A 15,559-nucleotide genomic window follows, 5' to 3' on the forward strand; every position below is an offset into this window, starting at 1 on the left:
GGAACTTAGGAAACATCTGCTCAGGACATTCAGAACTTACAACTCAATGATTTATGTTATTTTATTATTATATATGATTTTGTTTTACAAAAAAAAAAACTCTGCAATAGATTACCGTTTACTAATGAAAGGTAATGTTAATATAACCTGTAGTTGTTGTGTTCTAAAGAGAAAAAAATGTACCTGTGCATGTGCAGTCCCAGAAATATTGTTAATCTTATGTTTAACCGGCTTAATATTATAAAGTTTGTCTTTAACTCTATCAATTCGTTAAATTGACAAAACTCTCTTTCAATAATAATGTTACATTTTACAAGACGATTTACTAAAGAAAGCATGTCGTACATAAATAAATAATTAGACCTAAACCTACAATGCAGATCAAAAATAGTAAAATTATCCACCTAATAATTAAATTTTATCGACTAACTCCCGATAATGCATTTAATAAAACGCTGAGTCACTAAACGAAATTTGCGACTGATATCGTCCCCGTCATACCAATTATCTGCGATGAAAAGCCATTTTCTGTTTCATTAACAGGAATTTTTATGCTAACATTATTACGGGTAGTCATTATTATCGTTGGGATACATAAGAATTTTACAATAGTTGTATAACTACTATCCAAGACCTGAGAGTTAATATCTAGGCAAGCCGGGATTCGAACTCGGATCCTTCAGCACAGCAGCCAGCCCCACGACTAGCATTTACATGACATCCAAGTACATTTTACTTTCTTACTTTACTACAGACAAGTATGGAGTAAGAGTTATCATTCTCTCCAAAAATTGGTGGGTCATATAAAATCGATAACAATGCGTAGGCATCTCACTTTTTCGTACTCGACATAATATCACATTGCCGTCATAAAATTGGGCACTCTATCTCACCGAACCTGAAATATGGGAGGCAATAATTCATGTCCATATCCATTCACGTCAAAGTTTTGACACATTCCTATCTGTTTTGCGGTATTACGCCCAATAGTCATTGACTAGACTCTGGATATTATATACAATAACTTTGTAGAAAAATCGAAGAATTATATCAGAAATTAGGTAATTTGTGAAAACTCGGCAAGTTGAAGTGGCAGTGGGGCGGCCATATACGCCGAAGAATCGATGACCGGCGACCATATAGACAAGTGGCTGGATGAGGAAGGCCCAGGACAGGTTTTCGTGGCGAGTCTCAGCCATATCGTTTTGGCGTACAATACATACCCTTTTGTATCCTGTATAATATATCCGGGTCCTGCAACTGATACTGAATATTTCAAAAAATAAAGACATGACGTAGCTACGCAGTTGCACATAATACATTCATCACATTAAGGTACAGTATATCACTCACGCCTTCTTTTAATGGACTACCTTGCCGTGTATACCAAGGAGCACAATCGCAGTACACTATGTAATATGGTAAAAATTCGGCCAAGTGTGTGTTATTTATAAACAATTTGATCCATTTATATTCTTAGTTTATTTAATAATTTATTGTTAAAGAACTTAATCACAAACATAAAACAGAAGCCTACTAAATGCTGCTCAATTGACTTCAATTAAATGTTACTCGCGCGAACAATATTGTGTAATGAAATCATAATGAGAATGCACTAATCGGCTTAGCTATACGGCTTTAGCCGAGGTTCATGCGCACTTACATACATCGCCAGATTATCTCATTGTCTAAAACAGGATTACTTCCCGTGCTTCCGAATCCAAATAGAGCATTCATGTATGTAGATACTGGAAATTCCAGGTACTTATCACGTAAAACTATGATGCTAATATTGGCAACAGCTGGGTGCTTGATAAATGATAATTGACCTTCCGCTAATTCATAAATAATATTACTGATTTATAGAAAGTTAAGTACATAAAATTGAAGTCAAAATTCTTTATATGTTACCTATTATCCCCTTATCGCTTCTAGGAGGTATAGAAAGTATATATACCTACGTAATAAACAACGCAGTGCATCTCACAGGATGCAATTGAATAAATACTCAGCACGTATTGTAATTTATAGTGACAGTAATAGCAAATTGACAGACTTAATTACAATGGACAATGCCTCTATATCAGTAATTCATGCTAATTGTGCGTGTTTCATGATTAATTCGAACACACTGAATGATATCTGTGTTATGTAAACGTAGCTATCACGTTATTGGTCAAAATGTTTATGCCATTAGTGGAAGATGTGCTCAAGCCTTTAGAAGATAATCTATATTTAAGCATTTGCTCTTAACTATATATTTTGTGTTTAATTAATACAATATTCTCACGACTGTAAACCCCGAAAGGGTAGTCAGAGGTGACTTGCAAGCGAGTCACCCGCTTTTCGTTGTATATTTCATACTCACGTGATAGGTCGCGAGCCCTATCGCCGTTTTGGAATGAACACGGTGCATAATAATAGGATCAAGATAATTAATGTATGCTAAATTCAATAGCTGTTGTGTTCTTTTTAATTAGTTACATTTACTTACTGTGTTGTGTACAGTTGTACACTGTATAAAGTAGGTTGTAAAAAGAACTTAAAATTAATCATATACTCATATATATTATCATAGAATAACCAGTACTGTACTTGTTATTCTATGATATTATATACAAGAATCACCTTGGGAGAATCCTGTATTAAGCATTGGATTGCCATAGTATAATTACACAGTTTAACATAACTGATTATAGCGATACAAATTAAAATTCTGTATTCCATAATACAGATTCTATATATTATTTAGTATATCGTAGTATATATAGTATATCATCAACATAAATTATCTGTAGATTGGCTGCTTACACCCAATGAAAAGGTTAAAACAGCTCCTATTATGGTAAAACAAATACAGTCATGCATCTTAGTGAGTGCCTAGTAAAATACAGAAAACAGTGGGTGACTCATTGGGTCAAAATGGATACCTATTGTTCTACGTCATTTTTTTAAATTAGTTTATAAAATAATTATTGTTCATAGTAAAAAGTCACGTGAGTCACGTGACCATCAAAGTTTCTATGGAAAAATATATTTTTATGTTATTTTTTCCTTAGTTTTAAGTATTTTCTACAGAAGTTATTCGACAAGAACCCATTAGATACGATATTGTACTTTTCCGATTTCACTGTCATAAATTGCTCGTAGCGCTTATTCAGGGCAACCATTCTTCTATGAAAATCTCCTTTATTTACAATGTATTGGATAGAGACACCGAGACACAGAAAATCTGATCTTTATGTGTATAACCGCGTAATTCTCAGAGTGTAGCAAAAGAATTCATACTTAATTAAAATGTTTGATACCGATAAAATTTATTTTCTTTCTTCTAACATATACCTACATACCTACAGGATAAATTCAGACTGAGTTCGTATTTAATTTACGTACCTATCATAATATAATCTATCTTAGCCCGCTATCCACAGTCAATTTAGAATAATTAAACCTTAAAATTCCAACAAACGCAGCTGTCGCTCTATCCCATCTCTCTGCCTCTTCTGACGTTGACTAATTAAAAAAGAAGTAACCGCTAAATCAACGGGGTGCCAGGCTGCCAGTCAGCCGGCTACCACCGACGTATCAATTCTGCGAACAACAATTTATCAAAGGGACAGACAAGTTCGCAACCTTATCACATAGGTAGTGCAGATACAGTATCTGTACTCCGTCCTCAATTTTCTACAACTCAGCAAAATGCGTCACTCGGCAATGCCTTTTTTGTGCACCCCTGATTCCATAAGCATTAATTATTGCCTATGTTTATGTCGCAGGCATCTGGTTTTATCTCCTTTTTGATTAAACCACTAGCCCGTTCATTGGATGGCGCTATTCAGTTGTATGACTAGGCCGAACGTTGATTGTACAAGCGTCACAAAACGTCCAACTAGTTAGCTGACTTAAAATCAGTCAGGTGGTGAATAAAACAAATATGGCGTCTAACAGCTGACACAAAAAGCACCTATATTGATAGTTTTTTGAAAATGAACGGGCTAGTGGTTCAATCAAAAAGGAGATTAAACCAGATGCCTGCGACATTTACATATTTCTTTCAGGTCAGATATAAATTCTAGGGTCAGTCCTATCATGAATGTAAAAACCGATTAGTTATTTTTGTTTATAAAAGTTTAATTAAGGTTTCTTTGTTGCTAGCTGTTGGTTAAATTTTTATCAATATATACTTTAATTTTCAAAAACAAAAATGTAGCCCGTTGCACAACTAAACTTTCACTCCACACATCCCCTTCTTTATCCTATCGCGACAGCGCCGCGGCCGGCCAAAATTAGTCTTCAATGTCCAAGCCTAGGCTTAGCAGCTAGTCGTCCGTCTTGCTTAATGGTGATTCCTCAGGAATTGAAGGACCAGCTGATTAACGGAGCCTACTTAGTTCTTCAGTGTGAGGTTGGCCTCTGTTTATTGATACAAGCAGAATTGGGGTCAAAAGGCGCGCATGGGAAAAGGGCGGCCATTCGGATTAAGGAGATTCTGTGTATAGCATGTATTTATTAGTTAGTTGGTGTTCCATTATTGTAGCTTTGGGTTCAACGGCTTGCGACATAATAATATCACGTGAGTACAAAATATGTACAGTACAATGTAATATCTAACCATCCCTATTCGGCTAGGCAGAAGCAACTTTGACAAGGAGGCTGCAAGGCGCATCCAACTGGGCAAGGAAAAATTATTGGGTTTTTATTAAAAGCCACTAGTTTATCAAGATTAGCCTCGATTTAATAGTCTCATATAAATCGATACACAGTGATACACATGAAGTAAGAGATGACAGCCAACACATAGGGTGTCTTGCACAACAAAGTTAATCAAAATTAAATCTATGACCTCTTGCTCTGACATTATACTGTCAGAGCAAGAGAAAAACTATTTAATTTTATTTAACTTTGTTGTGCAAGACGCCCATAGAGTACGTGCTATTTTCCTTTTTTCTTGACTATGACTTTTCGTTTACAATTCCAACACTAGGCCTTAAACAAAAATCATACAGATAGGCAAAAGAAAATTAGCACAATTCTAGGCCTCAAACAAAATATCATAACTTATATAGGTATATAAAACTAAAACATAACTTTAACACTGACTAAGAGTACAAATAAAGAATATCACAAAAAAAAACATATATGAAAACAAGTTAATCGGTTTTAAGTAGTTTAGACACAAACTTATAATGCTTCTCTGAAGTTAATGGCTTCGTTAACACGTCCGCCAACATTTCCTCAGTAGGAAGGTAACTTAAATCAATAACCTTCTTACTTATCAACTCTTTAACATAATGGTGCCTTATATCTATATGTTTGGTACGCGAGTGTGTTACAACATTCTTACAGATTTTCTGTGCTGATTGATTATCGTTAAACAAATCTATTTTGTACACAATACCAGTACATTCTTTAAGAAATGTTTGCAAGAACAGAGCCTCCTTGCAGGAGTCAGAAACCGCCATGTACTCAGCTTCAGTACTAGAAAGCGCTACAGTCCGTTGCTTTCGGCTTTCCCACGAAATAACTGAACTACCAAGACTAAAAACATACCCAGTATATGACCGACGTTCCATCTGATCTCCTCACCCAATCAGCATCTGTAATACCAGTAATTTTCAAATCGTCACCCTTTTGAAATAGTAGACTGTAATGTATTGTTCCTTTTAATTATCTCAGAACCCTTTTCGCTGCTTTCCAGTGAGTTTCACCAAAACCTGGCCTGGAACATACTGACAGGTACATTAAACACCCAATAAGGCTCCTATAATCATATTTACATGCCGAATTCTCTTCCTTTTTAAGTTGAATTCCAACTTCCATAGGAGTCTTAGCTGCTTTGCATTCTGCCATATGCAGTTTATCTAAAACTTTCTTTATGTAGCTGGACTGATCCAAAGTATAGCTTCCATCAGGTAATCTAGCAATTTTCATACCTAGAACCTGATGAGCCGGTCCCAAATCATGCATCACGAACTCTTTCATCAGCCCTTCCTTAATAACTTTCTTTTTCTCAGAATTTTCGGAGCTAAAGATCATGATGTCATCCACATACAGCGCTACGATTATTACTTCATCATCAGTATTATGAATATACACCGATTGCTCAGAAGATAGTCTACTAAATTGCAATTTATTGATGAAAACATCATTAATGCGTTCATACCATGCTTTCGCCGCCTGTTTTAAGCCATAAATTGCTTTGTTCAGCTTATATACTTTCCTGACCTTTTCATCTTGACCTCCACCTTGGATGAAACCTTCAGGTTGCTCCATATATACAGTTTCGGTTAGTAACCCGTGCAAAAATGCAGTTTTTACATCTAGGTGCTCTATAACTAAATCATATTGAGCAGCTAATGCTAACAGTATTCTAACTGTTGAGTAGCGAACCACAGGCGCAAATGTTTCATTGTAGTCAATTCCGTATCTTTGTGTATAACCCTTCGCCACCAGACGAGCTTTATACTTTAACAATTTTCCATTTAGGTCTCTCTTTTTGCTAAATATCCATTTACATTTTACTGGTTTTTGCCCTGAAGGCAGATCAACCAGTGTCCAGCATAAATTTCCACGTATTGTAGTCTTCCATCCCTTTTAGTTTGTCTACAGGGAGACCAATTGGTGTCGTAATAGAACTCGCCATTACTGCTGTTTGTATTTGTAAAACTGTTTGACAACCGGCCTTTTTTATAAGAATTTTTCGTAGTAATATTTTCCAAAAATATTTATTGTAGGACACGCGCCAAGCTGTCCTGGGCCCATAACCTATTGGGTTTTTATTAAAAGCCACTAGTTTATCAAGATTAGCCTCGAATTAATAGTCTCATATAAATCGATACACAGTGATACACATGAAGTAAGAGATGACAGCCAACACATAGAGTACGTGCTATTTTCCTTTTTTCTTGACTATGACTTTTCGTTTACAATTCCAACAAAAATTCTACAGTAATCAGGTGGAACAGTCAGCACAGTCAGCTGGTATAGTCATTGGCCACCTGGGCCTCGTCCTGCCATGTATTTTCCCCTTTGGAGGAGATCATTCCACTTAAAAACACTTAATTGCAAATTATGCCTACACTTATTATTTTATTACCATTCCAATTTACAAATTATAAACTGAACTAGTATTGACTAAAGTCAGACCGTGAGGTACCAATCTTCGCAAAGTAAATTTTTAGGCAAAGCTTTTATTTAAGCAAATTCAATTAAAGTTCCCTTTGGAAGCACAGAAGGCAGGCTACTTAAAATGCGGAAATTTTATTAGAATTTCATTTTAAAAGTTATATTTCCGGATGCTCGCTTCTGAATGAGTGTTTGGATACTTTTGACTCTTTCGAGGACCAGACTTGAAAGGTTAGAAGTGAAATGTATATTAATAACTGTGTTTATTATGGTAATTGGTAAAGAATAATGTGTCATGACACGTAGTTTCCTATTTATTATCATAAAAGATTATTCCTATTAAATTACATTTTAAGTTTTAAGTCCTTTTACAATTTTTCGTATTTAATGTAGAAAAAGCACAAGTTTCCTTGAGAAGTAGAGAAGCGCGGTCGCAGGTTGTAAAACAAAAGAAACAGCGTGTCTTGAGACAACACTATAAAATAACGTTTTATAGTGTTGTCTCAAGATACTATCACTATAGAATATCTTGTATTTTCAGTAATTTATTATCATTCTTCGATGACCATCCACATAACATCGTTTTACATAAATATCGCATAGCATAGTAGCAGTGGATGACTTCGAGTAAAGAAAGCAAAATAATAATTGCACTTTACACATACAGATTACAGACGAATTAAGAACCTCCTCCTTTTTTCGAAGTATGTAGGTGTAAAAAACTTGAACGTTTTTTAACAAAAGCTTTTTATTGGAGTATAATGCTACCAGTACCCTACTAATGTGTTAACATATAAGTAATAAGTACATCATGTGTATATAACTCAAATAAAGCAACTAATTCCAAGGTCGAAAGTTAGATCCCATAAGTATCATAAAGTTAGATAGGTACTTGATATTGTGCCTTTGGGCAAACTAAGCCCAAATATTATTCACGCTTCGAATAACCTTCTCTAGGCTCTGGAACTGACAACTTTACAAGATATATTTTTAAAATTGTTAGGGTTCCTTTTCTAAATAAAAAAAGCCATCCATTATTTTAATTATTGTGTCTATATGTATATCTGTCAGTCATTCTGTATCATAATCAGTTTTCTCCGAAACTTTAAGAGCTACTGTTGAAACTTTGCATAAGTGCTTTGTATTCTGTGAACATAAAAATATAAAAAACAAGGCATTTTAGAGTTCATCTCACAATCAAAGGATAGACGTTGTCTGGGTTACAGCTACGTGCATTAAATAATCTAGAGGTTTTTTTGTATTATTAAAGTTGTCTAGGCACTTCACAAGTTGGCACAATAAACAAATATTAATAAAATGAAAGAGCAGCTCTCCCAGTATCTGCTAAGGATGCCTAAGTACTCAGTGCTGTTTAATAAAAAGAAAATTGTAAACATTGGATCAAAGAAGAAGAGACCTTATAATAGTTACTAAAGTAAATAGTGTATATGGATAAATTCAAAATAAATAGAAAGGTACTCAATCAAACCATAGGATTTTAATGGCTATGCTAATTTTAGTAGTAAGTGTTGTCAAAGTACCGTTGACTTTTTCGTTCAGAAGCACCGAAGAAAAAAACTACTATAAAATGAAATACCCATCTTCTTATTATTTTATTGAACCGGATCCTCAGGTACCTAACAATATTTAATTGGTTTGCTCTACCTATAGCAGGCTTTTCATTCAACAATAGAATAAGACTTCTCTTTGAATGAAGTTCTCTTTAGAAGACATCTAAGTTATTGCTGTAACATGAGCCAGCTGATATAACTTGCTTTAGAACTTAGTTTATTTATTTTATTTATTTATTTATTAGGTTCACCAACATCAGTTACATTATACAATCACTGTTTTAAAACTAGACTTAAAACTAAATGCACTGATAATTATAGGTGTACACTACATGTAAAATTAAGGCTTATTCTAAACTGACATACGTATTAACTTACTTACTTAACTACGTACTTATTCTAAAGTGTTAACGCAATTAATATTCTAAACCAACAGCAATTTGCAACTAGGTATGACCAAGTGTTATAATTGTTCGTACAAAATTTTACGGAACTGTGAGAAGGAATCTGCGTGAAGATCAATCAACCCACTGTGTGTATTGAGCAGCTTGCATAGTCTGGGGACTGGAGAGTTGGCCCCGAGTACGGTTCTTCGCCGTGGTGGGCACAATGGAGTTATTGGATACCTAGGTAGTCTAGATGGCACCCTGAGATTGAAACGACTAAGTAGCTGGGGACAGTTTATCTTGTTATGAAACAATTTGAAGAGAAAGGAAATGTCCAGCCAATCATAACGTTTCTCTAACTTCTTAATACCAAAATGAGAAAGTCGGGTGGAATAATCTGCTAGCCTTTTTGATAATCCCGACGTGTAAGCTAGGTGCGCAAGAAACTTTTTTTGCACTCGCTCTAATCGCAACATATGAACAGCGTAATGTGGGCGCCAAACCACGCTGCAGTACTCCAGTACGCTGCGAACAAGTGTGTTGTAAAGAGTGATTTTAGTTTTAGGCTTGCGAAATACTTTGCTATTCCTCATTACAAACCCAAGCATTTTATTAGCTCGTTTTGTAGTTTCATCGATATGTGGAATGAAGGTTAATTTTTTGTCCAACGTTATGCCTAGATCCTTAACTATCTCCACTTCCGTCAGTGGCTGGCCCTGTATAGTATAATAGGAAGCAACTTGATTTAGGTTTCTTGTGAATCTAATAAACATGCACTTTTTCGGATTGAGATGCATTTTATTGTTTCTGCACCAGCGATCAAGTGAATCTATATCTCCTTGAAGTACCGCCGTATCCTGGATTGTTTTAATAACGTAGGAAACTTTTAGGTCATCTGCAAACATAAAAGGTTGGCAGTGTTTAAATTGATCGGGTAAGTCATTTATAAATAAATCAAATAATATAGGTCCCAAGTGCGATCCCTGCGGTACTCCTGAGGATATACTCCACAGTTGTGAATTATAACCGTTCACTACCACATAGAAATAGCGATCGCTTAGATAAGAGCTAAACCAATTTAACAAGGATCCGTTGATACCATAACTATAGAGTTTGTGAAGTAATAACTGATGTGACACTTTATCGAATGCTTTGCTGAAATCAGTGTACACAACATCCACCTGATTTCCAGCATCGACGGATTCAACCAAATATTCCACATAACTTGTCAGATTAGTGCATGTAGACCTTTGTTTAACAAAGCCGTGTTGGTGATTCGAAATATATTGTTTAAAATAACACTGCAAAAGAGGACATATTAAAGACTCGAAAATTTTGCCGAAAACAGGAAGAATTGAGATAGGTCTATACTCGCTAACTAAATTGTCGTCACCACCTTTCGGTATAGGCACAACGATAGCAACCTTCCAGCAAGCGGGAAAGATTCCAGTTCTTAACGACTCATTGAAGATGATGTGCAGGGGATCAACAATACTTCCAGCAAGACTTACTACAAATACAGATGCAATACCGTCAGATCCGGCACCTTTTGCGACATTAATAGATTTAAGTTTAGATAATATATCATCTTTACTAATTTTGATTGATGAAAACGACTCACCCGACCAATTAAATTTTTTTACCACATTTAAATTCAGATTGGGTTGTTCATGATTATAAACGGAGCTGAAATACTGTGCAAACATTTCACACATCTCTTTTCCATCCGAGGTGGAGGTTACGGCATTCGAAATTGTTGCAGGATAAGAACTAATACCTTTCCGCTTAGCCTTAAGAAATGACCAGAACGATTTAAGATCAACTGTGAGACTATCCTCAATTCGTGTTATATAGGAATTATAGCAAGAAATAGCTAATTTTTGACAACGTTTGCTAATAATTTTTAAAGAGATTTCATCCAAAGGATTTTTATATTTTTTGAATCTATTCCGTAATTTATTTTTTTCACGTAATAGTCGAATCAAATCACTACTAAACCACGGAGGAGTTTTATTGTTTTTTATTTTTGTTAAAGGAACAAATTTCTCAATTGTTGTCTGCAACTTCTGATTAAAGATCGCCACCATTTCATCGACGCCGTGGCAGTCAGAGAATAACTCACCCCACACAATATTATCAAGTACCTTTTTAATGGAGGCATAATCTGCTTTGTAATAGTTGTACTTTTTACCATCCTTGTTTGATTTAAGTTTATCTTGTTCAACAATCTGCACATCAATCTCTAAAGGTGGATGGAATGGGTCAATTTTACTAAACGCGCAGTTTGCTTCTGTCACATTACAAGTAGGAATATTACTTAAAACCAAGTCTAATATTTTATTATCTTTATTTAATACTAAGTTATACTGGTGTAGGTTATGAACGCTAGCAAAATCAATCAAATGTTCTTCAAGCGGTGTCGCATAGTAATTCTTTGATTTATTACCATCAGAAGCCCATTTGATTGAGCTTAGATTGAAATCACCTATGATGAAAATATGTGAATTACAATTATCCAGTACTGTATTACAATTATCTAGAAAGTCTTTTAACATAAACTTATTAAGAGGTGGCATCAAGTAAGTTGCACAAAAATAAAGCTGATGAGAAATACCAGTTACCGATACGTCTATGACTAGCCATACGTCCTCGCGTTCACCCTCCCAGTTCGTTATTCGTTTAGATTTAATCCGTTTTGAAATAGCTACAATTACTCCTCCCCCATCCTTTTTGTGTCTTAAACTGGTATTCTCTCTATCTTTCCTATAAACTATGTATCTGCTATCAAAGAGTTCACTGTCTAATATAGTACTATTCAGCCAAGATTCAGTTATAACAATGATATCGTAGTTACATGAGGACATATTAGTAAAAAAATCGTGAGTTTTTGTTTTAAGACCACGACTATTCTGATAATAAATGTTTAAATTTAGGAAAATACTTATAATTAATTAATACTAATGACATGCACTTAACTAGGAACAGATTTATTCGAGTTTGCCCAAGGACAGATCATTTTGTATATACTTGTACTCCGAATGATCTGTTTTACGCATAAAAATCCGGCCATTTTTCACCCATACGTATTTGTAGTTCAGTTCCTTGGCTTTGGCACGGGCGGCTGCATGCAGGTGTTTATTAGCTGGCGATAGATGTTCAACAACATATATAGGTTTCTTCGGTCCCTTGACATCAATGTGTGAGGTATTCAGCTTTCCATCGGGATGGGATCTGTTGAACTTAATGACGGCCGCTAGGAAGCGGTCTCTGTGCTTGTTTGACGCAAATTCGGCCACAATGGACCTCGGACGAGCACTGGAGCGGTCAAGTTTAACTATTCTCGTGCATCGTGTGATCTGCTCCTCTGTAATAGGGCACTCGACCACCTTAGTAGAAACTAAGACTATTCTTGGACGATGAAATATGATTATAGCTACTCACGCTACTTGTATGGCCACTTGTCTTGTCTTAAGTTAAAACTCGTGCACTCTACTCTAGTGGAACAACTTTATGGTTCCATAACCAAACCATACATAATTATTATTATACAGCGTTTCCAAAAAAGTATACTAAACAGACATCTACGTGTACAGCATGTTATATCTAAACCCGAAAATGAAATTGGACTGACAAAATTACCGAAAAAAAAAGAATTTTCCATAGAAACTTTGTTGGTCACATGACTTTACTCTTTTTGCAACACCCTGTGTAACGCAAATACTTGAAAATTTATTTTTGGTGACTGAGTGCAATAAACGATGTAATTTTGTTCTTTTCTACATCATTCTTTATGATGAACAATCATAGAATAGATAGATAGAATATTCTTTATTTGTACACACACATAAAGTAAACTTAACTACTTAACTTAAATACTAACTCATATGTACAAAAATGGCGGTCTTATCGCTTAAAGCGAATCATCAATATGAAAGTCCACTTTCAAGGCCAAAGTTGGTGTCTAAACGAACAATTAAGTTGATAAGGTTAAATGTAAGACAAATGATCCTAGGGGACGTTCCTCCACCTAATTTCGTCTGACGTCACACTCTGGTCCGTCCTATGTCTTCGTGATAAATTGATTGTCAACGCGCAAAGTGATGTGTTAATATTATGAAGACTAGTACGTCCTTACTTTATTAAAGATACTCAATCAAAATAGGCATAATTATGGAACAGCTGTTATTTTTGTTGAGTTGGTCGCTTGGTGATCGTTATCACAGAATAATAACTAGTACCAGTGTCGTTATTCAGTATGTCGTAGGTACATTGACCTGACAATGGAAACTTCAATAATAAACATAACGTAAAAAGTTAAAAATATACCATTTGTACATAAAGATACATAACACTTATTATTATTTATACATACAGTAAAAAAAAAGTCAAACCTGAGAGGAAACAAGATACAATGGATTTGACTCCTATGATTACCATCTAGCGTAAGTTCAGTTTGTTTTTGGTAGTTATACATATCTCTACGATGTTAATGTGTGTACCTAGCTAATGAACGAAATGGAAAAACCATCGATCACCTTTCAAATCTAAATGGACGACACCTTTTTCGAATAAAGGTTTTCTAGGAGTGAAAATTGGTAAAAATACCTACATTTGAGATGGAAGCTGAGCCATCAATCAGACATGTTTAGATTCCTTTCTAGATGTGACATTCTGCACACCACATATATTCATATGGGTGAGATGTTTTTTAAGATCTTAAGTCTGATTGGATAAACCTACCTGAAACATGTATTATGATATGGTATATAAACAGCTTTTATGATGAATAATTCTGTAAGAAAACCATGCAACGTTGACTCAGCGATGCTGAATGTCATCAATATTTCTGACAAAATATTCTACACCAGCGTTAGTTACTGTTACCGACACGATAAGAATAATTCTTCTAAGAAGACCTTTCCAACATATTTTGATTAATTAAAAGTTACAAATTTCAATGACTATGGGTCAATATGGAGTTGAAACGATGAACTTTTCTTCAATTTGAAAGTCGTACAGTAAGTGAATCGGTTCGCAGCAGTTTTCACAAGCAATTCGATCGTTTTAAATGTGGAATCGAAGACCGTGTATTTCGCTTAGAGATGACGGCCAAATGCTGAGAAATATCGCCTCAAAGGATCGCGCTGCACACGGCTGCCTCCTGTCAGCGGAAATTTAAAAAGTAAAAGAATTCGAATACCGAATTTGAAATCGTATTTTTGAGAAGCAGACCAAAGTTTCAAACTATTGATAATACCTACTTACTATGAAATTAAGAACTAATAAATGATACAGAGTGGCTACCGCGAATAATTTCACACGTGTCGATTCTATGTGACAAATGTCAAAAGTATAAGTAATTCAAGCTTAATTCAAAGCTAGAAGGGCTATACTATAGAATCGTTTTTCATATAAACTTAGTCATACTGAATATACCCCTAATTAGATTAAGTATAGCTAGTAATTACTCTTAGTTAACGGAGAATGTTGGATAAATTGTTACAAATATAAAAGGAGAGGGCGAGTCTATCAATATTGACTCAGCAAAGAGAGGTGGCCCACAAAACCAGCGGTTCGGAAAAAATGATCAGAAATTGATGACGAAGCCAAGAATCGCTAAAGTGTAATATTTTCCGCGGAATCTCCGATATTCGAGATTAGGGCTTCCTTGTAATATTTGATGTGGAAATATTAAGCCCTCTTCTTGGTCTTTGTATCTTTAATTGATTTTGTTACTTGTTTCCTTGTGTCTTGGTTGTTAAAAGGCGGAAAGCTATAGGACGCATCCATCGTGCTTTGGGAGATTCTTACGTCCAGCAGTGGACTGCTATAGGCTGATGATGAAGTAAAAAGGCACACTTTGAACGCCAGGTCTTGAACCCCCGTAATGAATAACAAACGTTTTGGTATTGATTTTACTAGTCTCATCTAAATTTGACTAATCCTTTATAGGTACAATCAAGTATTATTTTTGGAACAAAGTATAATGCAGGAAGTTGCAAAATGGATATGCTAAGCCGAAAGGGGTGACTCAGGGGGTCATCCTGAACAACTTATGTTCTAAGAGTTTTGAAAATTCGCGAAAAAAATTATCCTTTTCCATAGAAACTTTGGTGGTCCCGTGACTTTTTGCTATGGAGAACGAATATATATTTTTTGCCAATTTCCAAAACTCGTAGAACAAAAGTTGTTCAGAATGACCCCTTGAGCCACCCCTTTCGGCTTAGTATACCCTTTTTACAACACCCTTTATATGCTTAATAATAACAAAAGTAAACTATTACTTACCGAAACAGGAAATGGAAAGTACCGCACTTCATGATTTAAAAGGTAAAGCATCCTCTTTTGCGAGTCGTGCACTGATTAATACGAAAACTTTGTGGCAGCATGAAATATAGTAATTATACCTACAACTACGTACACATTAACATAGACTGTTTACAAATGTAGTAAAATTGCATTAAATTTAAATTGAAT

Source organism: Plutella xylostella, chromosome 21, assembly GCF_932276165.1.
Source record: "Plutella xylostella chromosome 21, ilPluXylo3.1, whole genome shotgun sequence".
NCBI classification, from domain to species: domain Eukaryota; kingdom Metazoa; phylum Arthropoda; class Insecta; order Lepidoptera; family Plutellidae; genus Plutella; species Plutella xylostella.